General features: G+C 34.2%; 1 pseudogene; it reads right to left on the bottom strand.

Annotated features, from left to right (window-relative positions):
* Positions 1-2,744: 2,744 nt before the first annotated feature.
* On the bottom strand, positions 2,745-4,116 carry LOC148203117 (homeobox-leucine zipper protein ATHB-20-like; annotated as a pseudogene).
* Positions 4,117-20,317: the final 16,201 nt, after the last annotated feature.

Genomic DNA, 20,317 nt, shown 5'->3' with positions numbered 1-20,317 from the left:
TCACTCATACATCATTTTCACTACGAAAAATTACAAATAAATCACTTATATCCAAGACTTTGTTATAATCTAATGAGTTCCAAAAGCAGAAAGTACTTTACCTCTTCAATACTTGATCAATCCCATTGTTGCTTAAGTGAGTTTACATGTATGCATGGTCTAACATGTTCCATAGAGCACCATGCACCATTGTTACACCTTAACATATGAGAATTTGTCACTTAATAGTTGATTATTCTATAGAAGAAAGAATTGTTTATATGTCTCTGTTGGTTAAACCACAAAATTGTTGCTCAAGTAAGACACTCACTTGAACAATACATCCAAAACGGTAAAATTGTATCCTTTACTATAACTTTTAATTTATATCATATTTTAGTTACACACTTATGTTGATTATAATTCCTTTTCTATTAATATTACAATTCTCTTCATTCAAGTAAGTATATAATAATCTAATTCCATACATACATAAACAAATGTACGTAATTAATTACTAATGTTAGCCTTTATACAGTAGAGAGGTTACAATAGAGTATCTTTGTTTTTTAAGGTTATATTCTCTCCCATTTATTTTTTTTTTCAATTAGGATCATTTTGAAAGTGGTCCATTTTTAAAACAGTTTTCAAACGTGCGTGGATGTGTCGTGATTCCTACAACAAACTCTTCCAACATTAAAAGACTCTATAATGATTTTGGAGATATATAGAAATTTGGATAATCTAGTCACTAAGCTTACTCTTTACTTCATATACATTGTCGGAACAATCGGTACCGTTATAGAGTCGCGCAGCGGAATAAAATATTCGGAAAGCGTGTTACGGTCACAAATAAAGTTTTAATGGTCCGTTTTAGAAAAACAATTTTCTTAAAGAAAATTTATCAAACAGTTGATGTGCATAAAATAGTAAAGAGAGTAGGGAGTAGAAAAATTGATACAGAATTTTTATCCTGGTTCGAATCAAAAGATTTTACGTCTAGTCGTTAATCACTATAAATAGTGATTAACCTTTTTCACTAAAAATATGGTTTGCAAATTACAATCAGATAATCAAAATAAGCAAGGAATAGAAAACACCTTCCTTCGACAAATGAATGGAAGAACCTGCTCAGCCAACTTGAAGAGAACCGCTCCGACCTTTGACACACAAAACACGAGCTTCTCCTATTCACAAGACCAGGCAAGAGCACTATATCACTTTGAGAACTTCCTCAGACAAACTGTATTCTCAAAATGGCATAGATCCTTTTCACTCACAGAGAGCTTCCCTTAGGCACAAAGCTCTAATAAACTCAATTGAAAAGTTTTTTTCTAAGAGTTGTGAAGACCTCTATTTATAAGCCTAGTTTCGTGCAGGGTCAAAAACTGAAAAGACATCTCCCAACTGCCACTGATAATCGATTATCATTATTTGTGTCCGTTATGGGGTTTTCAAAAAAGTGATAATCGATTATCCTGACCAATAATCGATTATTCCAGAGACTTGGTCATAATTAAATGAAACAGTGATAATCGATTATTCTGTGTAATAATCAATTATTTACGCAAACAACTCTCCTCTAAACTGGCTCGTGATAATCGATTATTCCTCTTGATAATCGATTATTTGTGCAATGACTCACTAAATACGAAAACTTCTAAGAGTTTTTACATCATTACATTTTGTCCTATACATTTGTTTCTACAAAATGCGTTTAACAAAGATGCATTTAGAGTCTTCAATTCTTCAGCTTTTATCATCATCAAAATTTCACAGTAGCTTCAAGATACCAATGCTCCTCATTGGTAACATACATCACCATCGTGTTTTAAGAGAAAGGATTCAAAAACTAGAAGCTAAGCAAGCATACAACAAGGGTTGGAGGTTGGTCTTTTTGCTTCTGCTTTTCTTATAATCTAAATATGCTTAAATGTATTTGTTTGTCGTATTTAGATTTATTAAATGTTTAGTGTAAATCTGTTTCATTTGGTATCACAACATGTTTATCCTCTGCCTTTTTGTTCACTCCTCTACGTATTGTGTTTTTTAATCTTATCAATTGTTCTAAAACTGGATAGAAAGAAGAAAGCTTTCTCTGAAGTTTCTGTGATGAAATATTTTGATACTAAAACCCTTATATATTATTTTGGGTTTGCGTTTAGTATACACTTTGTTTGGAGTCTATGTGAAGATTGAATATGATCGAATCTCTTTTTGTTCTTGTATATCATTTTGGACATCTATCAAAAATATATATTTCAATTTTTATTTTTTTCTTTACCTCCATATATACGCTAAAGGTACACTGCTTCTAGTTTATTAATTAAGACTTGTCCTTTCGTTCTGCATACATGTAATTATTTCATATATATATATATATATTATATGTATATATATATTATATGTATATATATATATATATATTATATGTATATATATATTATATGTATATATATATATATATATATAGGTTTAATAGTTTATTTTGTTCTTAGTTTTTCTTAATTGTGTCAATTAGGTCTCTCTTTTAAAAGTGTGAAATTGGTTCTCATTTAGTAAATTTTACGTCAACGTCGTTCCTTCAGTTAAATACACACAAACAGTGTTATATATATTTTTTTCTCTCTTCTACTCCTCTGTAACACAACAACTTTTCTCTTTTTCTTGTTAGAGTTATTCAATTTATATATTTATCTCAAATTTTCTCTTTCTTTTGTCAAAGCTATACAATTTATATACTTATCTGAATTTCAAGGTGTTTATTAAGTTAGAGTTAATCGCAAAAGGGATGTAATTCTCTCTTGACCAGGCCAAGGCCAAAAGTTTTGTTGTGCAGCAATGTTGTGAATCACGTTGCAGAAGTCATCATCATGGGAGTTTGGTTTTGACGAATATTGAAGGATCTGAGTGATGCTAGTGGGAAAGAGTGCTTGACAAGATGTAATGTTGTTCATCATTGGTGTTCTTGAGAGTTCTATATTAATGTTTGAGTTGTTATCACTTCCATTGCTCCATGAACCCTCACTTTCTTTCTTAAGGTTGATTATTCCATTTTCACACCAACCCTAATTTTTACTGCTTGTAATTACAAACATCAATATATAGTTGAAAAAAAAGATGATCAAGTATCATATATAATATATTCTGGTGTTTAAAACCTTAAAACATTACTTGGATCCTGTGCAATGTGTCTGTTAATCATGGTAAAAATTAAAACACGTTGCATAAAAGAAACACGTTGCAACTTGTTACAGGTATGGGGCTTGATAGTGACGTAGATTCTTCAGTAATTAAGTTCATGTTCCCCTCATCCATTTCACCAAACACTTTATTATTACTTAGATCCAAAAGGAGACTATTGTGGAAACTTGAATGATTGATCCAAACACAAATTTGAAGAAATCTAGAACCAATATTACCTTTGCCTGTAATTTCTGATTCTGACTCTTAAAAACATCATTTCAGCCTTAACTGCCTCAAACTGCTTCTTGAGTGCGTCGTATTCCTTCTCCAATTGCTTGGTTTTCCATCTAGCCCTTATATTTTGAAACCATATGGCAATTTGTCTTGGTTGCAACCCCAAAGCCTTAGCTAACTGCACTTTCCTTTCTGGCTCAAGCTTGTTCCCCAACTCAAAACTCTTCTCAAGAGCCTTCACTTGTTCCAAATTTAGCCTTTTTTTCTTCTCCCCACATTGAACGTTCCTGTTGTCGGATAACTTATCATCTCCATTCACCTCATTGCACATGTTCTCAATGCCTAAAAATGACATGGACCACTTCAACATCAATGGTGGTGCACCCCCGACAACATTAAGAAAAAAACCCAATTTTCTGATAGCATATACAAAAAGAGTTAAAGGGTATAGAAATTGAACTCGACAAAGAAGAAAAGAGAATATGTACTTGCATATAATGTTATCTAACTCTAAAGTGAGATATGAGTTCATGTTTTTTCAAGAACAAAGAATATATATAGCTACAAGACATATGTGATGTGACAGAAAGAGATGAAGGAACCTTGAAAGTGTTGGGGTGGCAAAGAGGAAAAGGCATTGAGAGAGGTTGAAGAGAGATGGTGGTGGTCTTCTTCATGCGTGTGAAACGTGAAGCTGTGAGAAGGTGGAAAGGCCATGGTAGAAGAAGATGAAGAAGAAGATGATGATGATGTGTTGTGATAGTGATATATCGTTCATGCAAATTGGTATCTATCTCTTAGTGTTGAAGTTAAAGAAGGTGCATCATCACAAAACTGAGAAAGGGAGATGACAATATGTAGAAATCGAGATTTTTAAGTACAAACAATGGTGTAGGAGAGAGAAAGAGAGAGTTAGATCCCTTTAGATTAAAAATAACTTAATAAACACCTTGAAATTCAAATAAGTATATAAATTGAATAGCTCTAACAAAAGAAAGAGAAAAATCTACTGTGTTATAGAGGAACAAAAAAGAGAGAAAGAAAAAGTTAACGCCGTTTGTGTGTATTTAATGGAAGAGACGACGTTGACGCAAAATTTACTAAGTGAGAACCAATTTCACACACTTTTAAAAGAAGAGACCTAATTGACACAATTCAGCAAAACTGAAGACAAAAATTAGCTATTAAGCCATATATATATATATATATATGTTATGATAGGCACAATTTGTTATACACGGAATTAAATTACAAGTATAGAAAGGCAAGTGGAATTTATACTAAATATTTAATGTTAGTATAATAAATTTAAATATTATATGTTTATAATATGATTCTTATATTTTGTTTTTATTAAATATAAGACCTTTAGGGAATATTAATGTTTAGTGATAAATATGATTTTTAACAATTAGAGAGTAGCCACAACATCTTTAATTAATTAAATTATATTATAAAGATCCCTTTATTGAAACATTAGAGTTAATTATATATAATGTGATGAGACATACATACATGATTTTTCTTACATTTGTATGATTAATTAGGATAAAATTTTTATTATAATTCTTAATTTTCTCACAATAATTAGAAAATGTGATATAATTTACTAGTTTTATCATAAGGTTAAATGAGTCTAATTGAGTAAGACTTTAGCCCACAAACAAGTTTTATGTTAATAGACTCATTGGTAAATACATGTTTGCATTGGTAAAACATGACATTTATTTTAGTCTCAAATTATGATAATGAACATGATTTTGAATTTGCAGTTTCTCAATCTGTGAATATTTTTGATATCAAGTGTGGTATTCCCGAGTTGAAAGGTGATAATTATAAGGTTTGGAAGGAGATAGTTCTTCTTCATTTAGGCTAGATGAACATTGACTATGCTATTAGAAAATTAGAACCAAGGATATTACAAAGACTAGCACTTCATATGCCATTGATCTTTATGAAAAATGGGAGAGGTCAAATCGTCTCTCCGTAACATTCATATAAACAACATTTCTGCTAGGATTCGAGGTTCAGTTGACCAGTATGAGAATGTCAAGAATTTATTGAGGGCTATTGATAAACAATTTACGACATTTGATAAATCTCTTGTCATCACCCTTATAATGTAGTTTTCATCCTTAAAGCTCATTAGGATTAAGGGAGTACGTGATTATATCTTGTGCATAAGGGGCATTGTGGCTCAACTAAGAGCTTTGAAAGTTACCATGTTTGATTCTTTCCTAGTACACTATATTTTGTGCACTTTGCCTCACCATTATGCCTCCTTTAGAAAATCTTACAACACACATAAGGATAAGTGATCTATTAATGAATTATTGACCATGTGTGTTCAAGAAGAAGAAAGGCTATTGATAGAAGAAGGGGAGAAGGTGAACTTGACCACTTCTTTTAAGAATAAGAAGAACCAAGTTAATAAGAAGGGAAAGATTCCTCTCAACCAGTTATTAAGAAGGAGTCCAAATTGTTGATAGGGAGAGCCTTGTGAGTGCTAAACCCAAATCTCGTGTTTGTTTTTGATGATGAGAACACATTGACTGTAACAACATAGATGTTGTCATGATACAACATAAATGTATTTTTTGTGTTTAATGCATATGTGAATATATAATGATTGGTGTAATTGTCCAATCATTATAGTGAAATATCCTTCAATCAGTGGTTGATTGGAAGGGTGACTGAATGTAGGCATTGAGGCCGAATCAAGATAAAAAATTGTGTTTGATCTTCTTTCTCTATCTCTTTACATTTCATTGCATACGCACTTTACTTACAGCACAAGAAAGTTTTAAATATCATTCTATTTCTGCAAAAAGATTTGAAAAGTGTACATTTTTATAAATCACCAATTCACCCCCCTCTTAGTGTTGAGAAACAAGCTTCTTTATTTCTAGCACAAATGTTTCTTTTGTAAAAAGAAGGGACACATGGAGAAGGAATGTCAAAAGTTTAAGGATTGGCTTGAAAAGAAAGGTAATTTGTTTGCTTTTGTCTGTTATGAATCCAATTTGACTAGTTTTAATCATAACACATGGTGGATTGATTCTAGTTCTATAATCTGTGTTTCTAATACCTTGTAGGGTATGGAAAACCTAAGGAAACTGATGGGAAGTGAGCAATGCATCTATTCAGGAAGCAAGATGAGTTCACATGTAGAAGTCGTTGGGACATGCAATTTAGTTTTAAGCAGTGGTTTTGTTTTATGCTTAGAAAAGACTTTTTATGTTCCTAGTTTTAGCAAGAACTTGATTTCTATTTCACAACTTGCACCTTTGTGTTTTTCCTTTAATTTTATGGATTCTAGTTTTACTTTATTGAATAAATCCAAAGTTATTGGCTTTGGGGAATTATGCGACGGTCTTTTTTCTATTAAATTGCAAAAACAACGCTGCTTATAGTTCTATGCATGTTTCCGTTGGGTTAAAAAGATGTGTTATGAATGAGGATTCTTCTAGTTTATGGCACCAAAGATTGGGACATATCTCCATTGAGAGAATGAAGCGATTAATAAATGATGGAGTACTTCGTACTTTAGATTTTGCTAATTTCGGGACTTGTGTGGATTGCACTAAGGGAAAGCAAACTAACAAGTCCACAAAAGGTTCCAAGAGGAGTTCAAGTTTACTAGAAATTATTCATACAGATATTTGTTATCCGGATATGGATTCAAGTAGTCCAAAATACTTTATCACCTTTATAGATGATTACTCACGATACATGTATCTGTACTTACTTTGTTTGAAGGATGAAGCCTTAGATGCCTTTAAACTTTTTAAGGCTGAAGTAGAGTTACAATGTAGAAAGAAAATTTAGATTGTCAGATCAGATAAAGGTGGAGAGTACTATGGTAGATACACGGAGAATGGTCAAGCACCTGGGCTGTTTGCTAGATTTGTTCAAGAACATGGGATTGTTTCCTAATATACCATGTCTGACTATCCAGATCAAAATAGTGTGGCAAAAAGAAGAAATCAAACCTTGATGGATATGGTGAGAAGTACGAGGAGTAATTCAAAACTTCATCAGTTTTTATGGACCGAAGCACTTAAGACAATTGTGTATATAGTAAATCGGGTCCCAACTAAGGCTATTTTAAAAACACCTTTTGAGTTATTCAAAGGTTGGAAACCTAGTTTATGACATGTACGCGTTTGGGGATGTCTGTCTGAAGTAAGAATTTATAATCCACAAGAGAAGGAACTAGACCCAAGGATAATTAGTGGGTATTTCATTGGATATGCTGAAAAGTCCAAAGGGTATAGATTCTATTGTCCAACTCATAAGACTAAGATTGTGGAATCAAGAAATGCAAAGTTTCTTGAAAATGACTTGATTAATGGGAGTGATTTAAATCAAGATGTTGATCTTGAAAAAGATCACTATGAAGCTCAAACCTCTCAATCAAATGATGGATTGATAGTTATTCACGCTCCTCCTGTTCAAAAGCGTATTAGACATCCAATAATTGAAGTTCCAAAATTTTTTGAGAATGGTAATATAGATCAAGTTGTTGACGAGGAGCAACAAGTACATGTTGACCAATCAGTTGAACAACAAGCTTCTCATTAAGATGTTGAGACAACATTAAGAAGATATGCTAGAATCAAAAGACCAACAGTTTCTAGTGATTATGAAGTGTATTTGCAAGAATCAGATTATAACATTGGAGCCGAAAATGATCCTGAAACATTTTCACAAGCCATGAGTTCTAAGGAATCAAATTTATGGCATAATGTTATGAAAGATGAGATGGATTCTATGACCTCTAATCAAGTCTAGGATCTTATTGAGTTGCTCAATGGTCTAAACCCCATTGGATGTAGATGGGTCTTCAAAACTAAGAAGGACTCTCAAGGTAACATTGAAAGATACAAAGTGAAACTTGTTGCCAAAGGATTCACTCAAAGAGAAGGAATTGATTATAAGATGACTTTTTCTCCTATATCTAAGAAGGATTCTTTACGAATAATCTTGACATTAGTAGCTCATTTTGACTTTGAGTTACATCAAATGGATGTGAAAACAACATTCCTTAATGGTGATATAAAGGAAGAGGTTTACATGAAACAACCTGAAGGATTTTTCTCTAGAAATAGTGAGCACTTGGTATATAATCTTAACAAGTCCATCTATGGATTAAAACAAGCTTCACGCCAATGGTATTTTAAATTTCATGAAGTTATCTCTTCTTTTGGTTTTGAAGAAAACATCATGAATCAATGTATATTCCAGAAGGTTAGTAGGAGCAAAATTTGTTTTCTTGTTTTATATGTGGATGACATTTTGCTTGCAACCAACGACAAGGGTATGTTATATGAGGTAAAGCAATTTCTCTCAAAGAACTTTGATATGAAGGATATGAGTGTAGCATCTTATGTAATAGGCATTAAAATCCATAGAGAAAGATCTCGAGGTATTTTGGGTTTGTATCAAGAGACCTATATCAATAAAGTTCTAGTGAGATTTGACATGAAAGATTGTTCACCAAGTGTAGCTCCATTGTAAAGGGTGACAAACTTGAATTAAGTCAATGCCCGAAAAATGATCTTGAGCGGGAACAGATGAAAAATATTCCATATGCTTCAGCTATCGAAAGTCTTATGTCTGCTGAAGTTTGTACTAGACCTGACATTCCATTTGCAGTTGGAGTTTTAGGAAGATATCAGAGTAATTTAGGTGTTGACCATTGGAAAGCTGCAAAGAAAGTAATGAGATATCTTCAAGGAACAAAATATTTCGTGCTCATGTATAGACGAACTGATAATTTGGAAGTGGTAGGATACTTTATTCAAACTTTGTTGGTTTTGTTGATACCATAAAATGTACATCTTGCCATGTTTTCATGCTAGCTTGTGGAGTTGTATCTTTGAGTAGCAAAAAGCAGACCATGACTGCTACTTCTACTATGGAGGCTGAGTTCGTTTCTTGTTTTGAGGCTACTTCACATGGTGTATGGTTGAAGAGTTTTATATATGGGCTTAGAATTGTGGACTCAGGCCACTGAAGTTGTATTATGATAACTCACTAGTAGAAAAATCGCATACAACGTCGAATATTTTGGGCTTTTAACGGCGAATTCGCAAACAACGTCATATCAGGAGACGTTAAATTTACGTCGAATTTAAAAAATTCGACGTTAAATTAAGGTCAAAATTTGTTAATATACGACGTTAACTTAACATTGAATTTTGTCAATAATCAACGTTAATCAATTTTTTTTGTTTTTTTTAATTAATTGTGATCCTTTTTTACAACTCTACGAGACTTGAAAAACAACAAATTTCAGTTTTTGGTATTTTATAAAGCATGAACTATGAACGTGTAGTGTAGTATCAACAACAAACAATAATAACCAACAACAAACAAGTTCAATCAAACAACAACAAGAAACAAGTTCAACTAAACAACAACAACAAACAAGTTCAACAGAAAAAACAATAAACAAGTTCAACAAATAAGTTCTTCAAAATGAAAACGAAAACTAACCTTCAAAAGGTGGGTTCGTCAGAAAAAAGTTTTGTCACAGTGAGAGAGAAAGCAGAATGCGCTTATGAATGACAAAAGTACGAAAATAATCGGTTAAAACAAACAAAAATCAAACATAAAGTAATTAGTTAACATGCATTTGTATCAAATGAAAGAAAGATTACAAGTGATGCTCGTCAAACTTCGTTCGAGAAAAGTTTGAGAAGAGAAGAGGGTATCGCACGCTAAGATAAAGTGAATGAATTTTCAATCTCCCACTCAAATTTTTATTGAATTCACTACCTTTTGATGTCGAATTTAAAAGCCATTTGACGTTATATATCCTTTTATGTCGAATTACAATTATAAATGACGTTTAATAATTGCATTTATTTACAAAAATGCCACCGCTCATTTTTAACGTTGGCTATTCAGTGGTTGGACGTTGAACGTGTAACGTCATACGCTGTTTTTGTACTAGTGACTCTGATACTGTTTTTAAGGCTAAGCATAATAAAAGTGGAAGTCGAAGTAAGCACATCGATATTAAATATCTAGCCATAAGAGAACGTGTTAAAGAAAAGAAAGTGGTCATTGAGAACGTTAGCACTGAGTTGATGATTGCTAATCCTTTAACTAAAGGCGTGCCACTAAAGAATTTTAAGGATCATGTCACGCGAATGGGACTTGGTTCCATGATATGACAATCATTGTAAGTACTTTCATTTTGATAAAACTTTTATTCAATTGAATGTTTTCTCAATTATTTGTGCACATAATTAGTTACTTTGAGAAAACTCATTTAATTGTGACCTAGAATAGACATATGGTTTATTCGTTATAGTTAAGAGCCTGTGATGTCAGACTTAATACATCGTAATACATGGGAGATAATACTCATTATTAGTGGAACTGTCACCATGATTCATATATTTGGTCTCTTATTATGTTTGATGGTTAGATAAAACGGACCAAGTGGGAGAATGTTAACCTTTATACAGTAGAGATGTTACAATAAAGTGTCTCCGTTTTTTAAGGTTATATCCTCTCCCATTTTCTTTCCAGTTAGGATCCTTTTGAAAGTGATTCATTTTTGAAATCGTTTTCAAATGTGCGTGGATGTACCGTGATTCCCGTGACAAACTCTTCCAACGTTAAAAGACTCTGTGATGGTTTTGGAGATATACAAAAATTTGGATAATCTGACCACTGAACCTACTTTTAAAGAGCAAGAGTTCAGAAACTAGAAGCTAAACAAGCATACAACAATAGCTGGAAGTTGGTCTTTCTGTTTCCACTTTTCTTATCATCTGAATTTGCTTAAATGTGCTTATTTGACATATTTAGATTTATTGAATCTTTAATATAAATCTGTTTCATATCTTTCCAAACAACATTTACCCTTGATTAAACCAATATTACTCTTAGATTCACTATTCCATTAAAAAAAGGAAATTAATTGAATACAACACTAGGAACGTGTATACTTACCTACACAGTAATTATCAAATTATCTTCAGCTAGCACTTTCACTTTCTCAAAGTTATAGTTATTTTACAAATCAATAACGTGAAATCCATATTTTCTACAGAGGAAAGAGAATTTAGAAATTTTGTTAAAGAGATTAAATTTTAAATGAAATAAGAATTATTATAATTTATGTATTATCTTTTTGTTCATTAAATTTTATCTCTACAAAATAGTATTAGGATGATACTTTTTAAAATATTGTTTGGTATGAGATTAACAACAAATAATTTAAAATATCGTATGAACTTTCACTTTTTCAAAGTGTGTTTTGAAATTAGTTAAGATTATTTGAATAAAGTAATGGCAACGATGCGGGATGGGAAGGAGTTTTATTATCATATGCAAATTCTTAAAAAAAAAACAATTATCCCTATTTCCATATTCATACGAGTATAATTTTTTTTTTGTTTTATTCTTATCCCTCTCAGATAACTAGTATACTTGTGTGTATCTGTTTTCTTATTATTTCAATATTAATGAATTACTGTTATAAAAAAATAAAAATCAACGCAAATGAAAAATGACATTATTAAATATTTAATATAAAAAAAACATAATTTTGTTTCTTTAATATCAAATATTTAAATGTAATGGTATAGATTTCAAAGGATTAAATATGTTTTTAGTCCCTAAATTATCAAGCGAATTTGTTTTTAGTCTATCTTTTAAATTTTGGTATAGTTTGATTCTTCTCTTTAAAGAAATTATAATTTTTCGTCCTCCAAAACCAACGACGTTAAAAATCAGCTGAGGTGGCTAACGATGGTGTGCCACGTCATCTTTTTTTCTAACACCGAATCAACTTTTCCCAGCTTTTCTCCCTCCCTCTCCCTCAATATTCTCCTTAAACTCCTTCTCAGAAACCGTCACATCCTTCAACCTCTTCACCGCCACCACCGACCCCTGCCTCAAACATCGCCTTATATTTCGTCTCGAAAGTCCCTTTCCCCAAAACCTCCGCTGAAGCCTTAAGCAAATCCTCCAAATCAAATGTTGTAGCCGCATTCCCGAAAAACACCAACTTCTTCGCTGCCCCACCACCATTCACTTCCACCTTATTCCTCGCCGAAATCGCAACCATAGCCACCGCACCTCGACGACGCCATTCCCTCCTTCCCTCAAGAACTCCGTAATCTCCTCTCCAACAAAACCACACTCAACCCATTCAGGTCGCAGGGCAATATCCCACCTTTACAAGCTTCCACACATTCAATGAAGCTCTTCATAGCGCTTTTCGCGTACACCCCCATCAAAATAGGGTTCATTTTGCTCTTCCTCGTCACGACCTCCACGATTCTGCGACAATTCGTTCAGTCGAGAACCAGTCTTCTGAACAGGTTCGAGGTTGTAGAGTAAAACTGGAGGGGTCAACCACGAAAAGATTCTTGAAGGTGGAGGTGGTTGAAGAAGCACAAGTTTGATGTCGTAGCTTCTAATGATGCTGCTGCTGCATCATCTGCATAAGGTGGAAGTTATCCAAGTGGCGTTGCAGGTTCTCCTGTGAGCGCTTTATGGCGGCCGTGAGGGAGTTCGAAACAGGGGGACCCTCGTTGCCGGCCTTGCCATCCGCCTCGTGGAGCCAACAATTTTGGTTATGGGGAGGAGGTTGAGGGAGATGCCGACAGATAGCTCGAGGGCGCGGAACTGGAGGAGAGGGGAGTAGGAGCAGCTCCAGCAGCGAGCGTAGGCATCGCAAAGCCCCACGAATGGAAGTGATAGAAGCGCGGAGACGGCGTGGAGGGAGGTGGTCTAGGTGTGGCTTCGACGACATGCAACTGTGACGACGTCGTCGAGTGGACGCGTTGCCTCGTCCGTGAAGTAACCTTAACGAGATGAAGAAAGATGAGAACATAGGAAGATGGAGAAGAAGAGAAATATAGAGAGAAAGAGAGAGCCTTGAAGGATTTAGGCGGTGCTTGAGGCAGGGCCGGTGGTGGTGGTGAAGAGGTTGAAGGATGTGATGATTTCTGAGAAGGAGTTTAAGGAAAAGATGGAGGGAGAGGGAGGGAGAAAAGCTGGGAAGAGTTGATTTGGACTCAGAAAAAATAAATGATGTGAGACACCACCGTTAGCTACCTTAGTTGATTTTTAACGTCGTTAGTTTTGAAGGACAAAAAATTATAGTTTCCTTAAGGAAAATAATCAAAGTGTACCAAAGTTTGAAAGAGGGACTAAAAACAAATTCGCTTAATAGTTTAGGGACTAAAAACATATTTAACCCAATTTCAAATTAGAATATCAAATAACAATTAGACAAAAGTGAAATAATATTAAATATTATAGAATTATATACAAATAACATTTATTTTTCAAAGAACCAAGTTGATATAGTTAAAAAATATATTTTTTAAAAATTTATAAAAAGAAAATAAATATTCAATTTTAAAAATATTTTAAATGTTATTTTCTAAATTCTAATGAGATCTTTCTTGTTGTACACAAATAAAGATTATAATACACCACTTAAATGAAATTGTATAAAAAAATATTAAACTAACACTACAAAAAAGAAGGGCATTACCGAAGGCCGGGGGCTTTCGGAAACAGCCCAAAACCATCGGTAAAAGGTAATTACAGACGGCTTATCGACGGCCAAAGAGCCCTTGGTAAATCCCTTGTCGCTAACATTTACCGAGGACTTCCGCCTTTCAGTAATTACCGAGGGCCAAAAGCCTTCGGTAATTACCGAAGGGCGAAAGCCTTTGGTAACGACCAAAGGACAGAGGCAAACTAAGAAAATCGTCCAGGTAAATCAAAACACACACCCTTGGAACATTATATTTTTTAAAAGACGAGAAAAAATATATCAGACAAGGAAAATGCATGAATTTAAACACTTCCTTATAAAATAAAAATTAAAGAATGAGATTCAGGGCCAAAAACAGAAGTACAACTGACTAAGGTCTAAAACAAAGGGTGCCTTATGTGGCAGCAATCTCAAAACTAAACATCTACATAAAAATGTAAGAAGAAAATGCCCTAATGCCCTCGGCTGCTTGGATTGGTCTATTTGATCTAAAGCCACAACCCCTTCCACGATATCCACCCCTGCCACAGCCACGACCTGCAACAAAATTTAATTACAATTGTTAAATAAAATTAAATGTAGCTTATTAGTTAACTTAATATAATTAACTTAATATCAGTCACAATAACAAAAATTATTGTTACATAGAGCATCTCAATAAGCTTAAAAATCAAAAGGTGCTTGGTGAAATATTTCCCCTTCCCTATCAGCAATATTGGCAGGAAAAATATCATCTACTGAGGTGAAAACAGAAAACATGTTCAGGGGGAAGGATTCATCCACTTGATCAATTCATACATAACACACAAAGAAAGCTAAATTTTACACGATATTTTAATACCACTTCAACATTATTTTAATACACTGTATACCTGCAATCATATACCATAACAGCAGCACCATTAGTTTATAACCAATAATTTAGTCCCTTTCAATAGAAGATATATGATCAATAAAGGTGCAGATTTCAGTTTATCAAAATGTTTAAAATAGATTTCTTCACACTTTGTTTAAACCAAATTGCTTCTTTTCATTAGTGAGTTTTAGAATCTCTTAGAATTAGTGAGTTTTCAAGTGTTCTTTAAGCTTCTTTAATCATTTAAGACTTGCTTACGAAGTTCCTTTACAAGTTTCATATTTTTTTAGTTCAGTTCTTGCTTTTAGCTTGCTTAGTCTAGTTTTATAGTGCTTTGGTAGGTTTTGATTATTCAAATTTTCAGTTTCTTGAAGATTTTAATTTTTAAGTTGATTTGGAGCTTTCTTTAGTCATTCAAAATTTGTTTAAATAGATATGACCTCTGTTTCTAAATGATTTTTACAGATTTGAATATTTTACATTTTACTAAGTATCTCCAACAGATCCAAATTTATTCAATTATATAATTCAAACCAATATGTACCACAAAGTCATGCATGAGCATAATAATACTAATCCAGTCACATAACCATTGTAAAACTGTCAACACAACATTCATGGAAATTTGCAATACACAAAAACCAATCAACGTCATCATTATCCTTTCAACTATTTTAGTATTCCTCTTTCTACTCCCATCAATGACCTCTTCACAAATTTTACATTTATAATTACCTGGAAAATTAACTTTGATCCAAGAAATGCTTCAATCTTTTTCCAGTCCCGGTCAAATCTACATCAACAACCCGAACAAACAAAATGAGTTGTTTGATTATAACAAGTCAAAATTTTGAAGTTAAATGTTATCACATTAGTTTCAAAAACCATCTTCCTCGATAGTGTTGCAAAAAGCCAGTTGCTTAAAAAGGTATAATTTTGGAGCATAAACTGACTTAGCGTTATTTGTATTGATTAAAAAAAATGGAGGAAAAAACTACCTATTTGCATACGAGGTATACGATCAGATCAATGGAATCGAGATAAATCAAACTAAGCCTCAAAATATCAATTTTAGGATTGAAAAAATTAGATTAAACATGTCTTTTGGCAACTTTCCCATTGGAGTGAATTTCATCACAGTTACAAGACACATAAATTAATCTAAACATACTATTAAAACATGCTCTAAAGTAAAATAAAAGAGTCAAAATAAGTCTCTAAAATATCATATGAATACCTAAACTCAACTATTTTGTGCCACTTCAATTCTCAAACATACATTAAAGAATATCACTTAAATCACCCAACTTATTAATCTCAGTCTAATTTATTTTTGGATGAATACATGTGCCCTTTTTTCTTCGACTATAATATTAAAATATTACACTTTTGGAGACAAAAATTTTCTTATTTTAAGGGACTGAAAAGTGCGGTATTAGAAATGTTTATGTTTATATTCTTCAATTAAAATAGAGCATTCATCTTAGTAACATGCATCAACCTTTATATGAACTTCTAAAGCACAAGTTACTAGAAAACTTCAAATTTAACTGAAGAACAACATCAAATCATCTATACTACAACATCTATGTTTTGTCCTTAGAAGTGGTAGTATTGCTATATTGTGTTCAAAATTAGACTAAATCATTACACAGTAAGTTGGAAAATCTACATATAGGAAAACATATTCATAGGTAGTTAAGCCCAGTTAAAATGTTAGTGTTTAACTACAGATTCCACAGTATGCACCAACTAAATAGAAAAAACATAATACAACAATTGAAGCTTGGTATGGGGAAACTACAGAGTAGAGGGTGATTGAATAAGGTTACAACCAACGATGATGATGAGCTGTACCAAAAATGTTTATGCGCAAGGATGAAGATAAGAAAGATAAATGTGAGAGATGGTGCTATGTGTTGATTCTCAATACCCTACATTGGGTAAAAGACATATACAGAAATTAGGCCAAAATTGTAACATTACAGTGGGTGCAACACAAGATAATCAAAATAGATAATAGATAGTAAAAGGCGTGATAAATAGTTATCATCAAAATCTAAAAATAGAGCATAAGAAAAGAAAACTCACAATCTGGAGCTTGATGGTTTTTCCTTGTAGGTCGACAGTTCTGATTTTCTGGACAAAGAGAAGAAAAAGTGTAGGGACATAAATAGAAAGACAAAGAGAAAGAGTCAGAAAATAAAAGAAGAGAAGTGATGATTACAAAATCAACTCCAATGGTACTTATGTAGCTGTCCACATATGAGTCATCCTGCAAGGAAAGGAAATGAAAAGATGAGAGAAATCGGAAGAGAAGGGGAAATACAGTGAAGTGATGAGAGACCGACAGCGAATTAGAGAAGCAAGCATGATTTTCCGACGGAAGAGTCACCGATAAGTAGAAGCTTGAACAGGTAACCGCTGAAATCAAATCAAACCAAACGAAACCCCAGATCAGTAACACTTTCTTCCCCCAACCTCTTCACGTCACGACACCACCCGTGACGCAGCGACAACACCTCCTCACACCGCCAAAGGACCGTCGCGAAAAAACCCTAAGAGAAGCACCGTCCACAATGGAAGTCGTCACGTCAATGCCTCCGTCCTTCAACCCCACACACTTTTGGAGAATGGAGAGGAGCTCGAGAACGTCCAATGGCGATGGCGAAACCGTAATAGACGAGTGGGAAACAATGCCAATGGTGCTTTCAAACTCTGAACGAGAGAGGGAGACAGAGATTACAGTGGGGGAGAGGGGAGAGGGTGGAGCAGTGAACTCAGAAATGGAGGGCAGGTTGCTTTCGCGAATAGGGATTTTGGGAAAATGGAAGAGGGAAATCCCAATTCCTGATTTCAATATGTCCATGCCTATATCGATGGCCAAACACCTTCAGTAAATTAGTTACCCATTATCGACGGACATAGGTCGTCCGTAATAACCATCTTCATTGACCTTCGATAAATCCTTCAGTAATTCATCTTTACCGGCGGCCCAAGAGACCTTCGGTATTAGTCCTTCGGTAAATAAGAGATTTCTTGTAGTGTAATAATAATTTAAATTTAGCATAAATTAATATTTCATCTTTTAAACTTCAGCTTACGTCGGATGGTGATAAACAAGATTTGTGACAATAATATTAAATTATTATATTATAGTAAATACTTTTTTTATATAATTGTTGTGATAAAGTTACACTTAATGAGTTGACAAATAAAAATAATTATATAAAGAATCAACAAAACAATACATTATATAAATAAACAACAAATAAAAATATTAAAAAGAAGTAAAAATATTTGTATTTATAGTAGAAATAATTTAATACATCCTTAAATTGAACGAAAACGCACAAATGAAAACAAATGTATAATTAAGGTTACGATAAGATGAAAAATACCTTATAAATATAAGAAAATTTTTCGTACATTCAAATAATGGAATAGTTGAGAGATAATTAAATTTGTTTTGCCAAAACAAAAGTTCTTGAAACAAAAATTAAGGATCAAAGAGAATTAAGAAGAAAACTTTTTTAATATAACTTTGTAACAGTAGTTAGTCCGCTTGGTGATAAAGATTATCTTTTCCCGATTAGGAGGGTACATGTGAATTTGGTTACATCCCGAGTATGTGTATAGAAAACTCAGGATTTGATGCCTTGACGTTCCGTCTACCAATGCGCCTATACTGGGCAACAAATAGGCATCCTTAGGACAGACCTTGTTGAGGTTTGAGTGGTCCGTGCATATCCATTATTGGTCGCTCGCCTTTTTTGCCATCACCATGATGGCTAGCCTTGTGGTGTAAGTGACCTCCTAGACAAAACCTATGTCCCTTAGCTTCTTCACCTCTATGTCCACTACTTTCTGCTTCACCTTACCCAACCTGCATTTATTTTGGGTGACTGGACGAGCTTCCTTCAAAAGGGCTAGCTTATAGGACATGATAGTGAGTTGGATCCCTGACGTACATATTCGCCATGGTCCATGCGAAGAGGTCTTTATTTTTCCTTAATACCTTCACCAATGATCGTTCTGCCTCATCGCTAAGTCCATTGGCCAAGGTGGTTATCTGACTCTCCTCCTACCCCAAGACGAGTGGCTTAGCCTCGCCTTAAGGCTCCATCTTGTCTTCCGTGTTGGTGTGGGGGTCCAGGTCAGCCATGGCATTCTCTAACCATCTGACGTTCCTTGACGAGACGTATGGCTCCATCTTGAGGCCAACCACATAGCATTCTCGTGCGGTTTTTTGATTTGTGTGGACGGTACATATGGTACCTCGCTCTGATGGAAACTTCATCGCTAGGTGAGGGGTGGAATCTATCGCTCTAAACGCGTTGAGGCACGAATGCTCAATCAACATGTTGTAGGGCGTGTTTGCCTCCACCACCAAGTATATGACCCTTAACTCCATACTTTATCATCTGGTCCCCAATTGGGTCCTCAAATCAATGTACACCCAGCGAGCTCCCCTGATCAATGAGCACCTTGCTCACCCCATACCGTGTTATTTCCACCGTGATCACCATATGATCGTTTTGATTAGGGTCAGTGGCTTTAAAGTCCTCATTTGTGAAGGTGATGAACGACATATATTGTTCTTCTTTTCCATAAAGTGGACCATTTTGAGGGCCCGTACATGATGTTTCCTGGCTGAGGAGGAGGACCCACCGCCCGTGAATCCTCTCGAGATGATGTTGATGTGGCCACGCAAGAAGCGGTCCGTACTCCTGCTATGACTGCGATTCCTCCTTGAGTCACAATGTCAATTAGTCTCGGCTGCATAACGCGAACGATCCCTTCTTTTTGAGCTTCTTTCCCCAAGGCTTCTCTATGGATGCTTAGTTTTAACATACGTCTTTAGCTGACCCGCACAGATAAACTCCTCAATCTTGTCTTTGGGGGTCACACATTACTTTGTAGTGTGACCCATGTTTTTATGGTACAAGCAATGCTTGTTACCGTCCGCCCTTGGAGGGGTAGGTCTTCTCTTCAAGGCAGACATCAAGTCTTCACTTAATTCCTCTTGTAGAATCTTTGCCCGAGGGGCGTTAAAGGGGTATTGCGTGAAATGGGGGCATTGGGATAGTGATGGAAGCAACTTCACACTTCATGCTAGAGCAGCCATCTGCCTTTGTTATCCTAATCAAGAAGCTATCAGTTTTGATGACAAATTTATGAACACCGAAAAACGGCGCCACAAACTTGTTTAATAATCGGCAAGTGTGACTGAATCGTATCAAGTAATAAAACAAGATAAGACCAAGTATCGTTTTCCCAAAGGACTCACGACCTAGTTTAGCTATATGATTTGTTGATTATTTAAGACTTAAGAACAAATTGATTGTAGGTTTAAATGCAAAAGACAGTAATTAAATATGTATGCATGAATTTGATCAATGGAGAAAAACAGAATACAAACACTTCAATGAATTAGATGGATGAGTATGTTGTTGGGGTTATCAATTTCATCTTATCCACTCTCATATACTTTAGGAATTCATCATTCTTTTCATCAATGCTAA

This window comes from Vigna umbellata, chromosome 2, assembly GCF_029865625.1.
Source record: "Vigna umbellata cultivar VRB3 chromosome 2, Vumbellata_1.0, whole genome shotgun sequence".
In the NCBI taxonomy this organism is placed as follows: domain Eukaryota; kingdom Viridiplantae; phylum Streptophyta; class Magnoliopsida; order Fabales; family Fabaceae; genus Vigna; species Vigna umbellata.
This window is presented reverse-complemented; position numbering and strand designations above follow the sequence as displayed.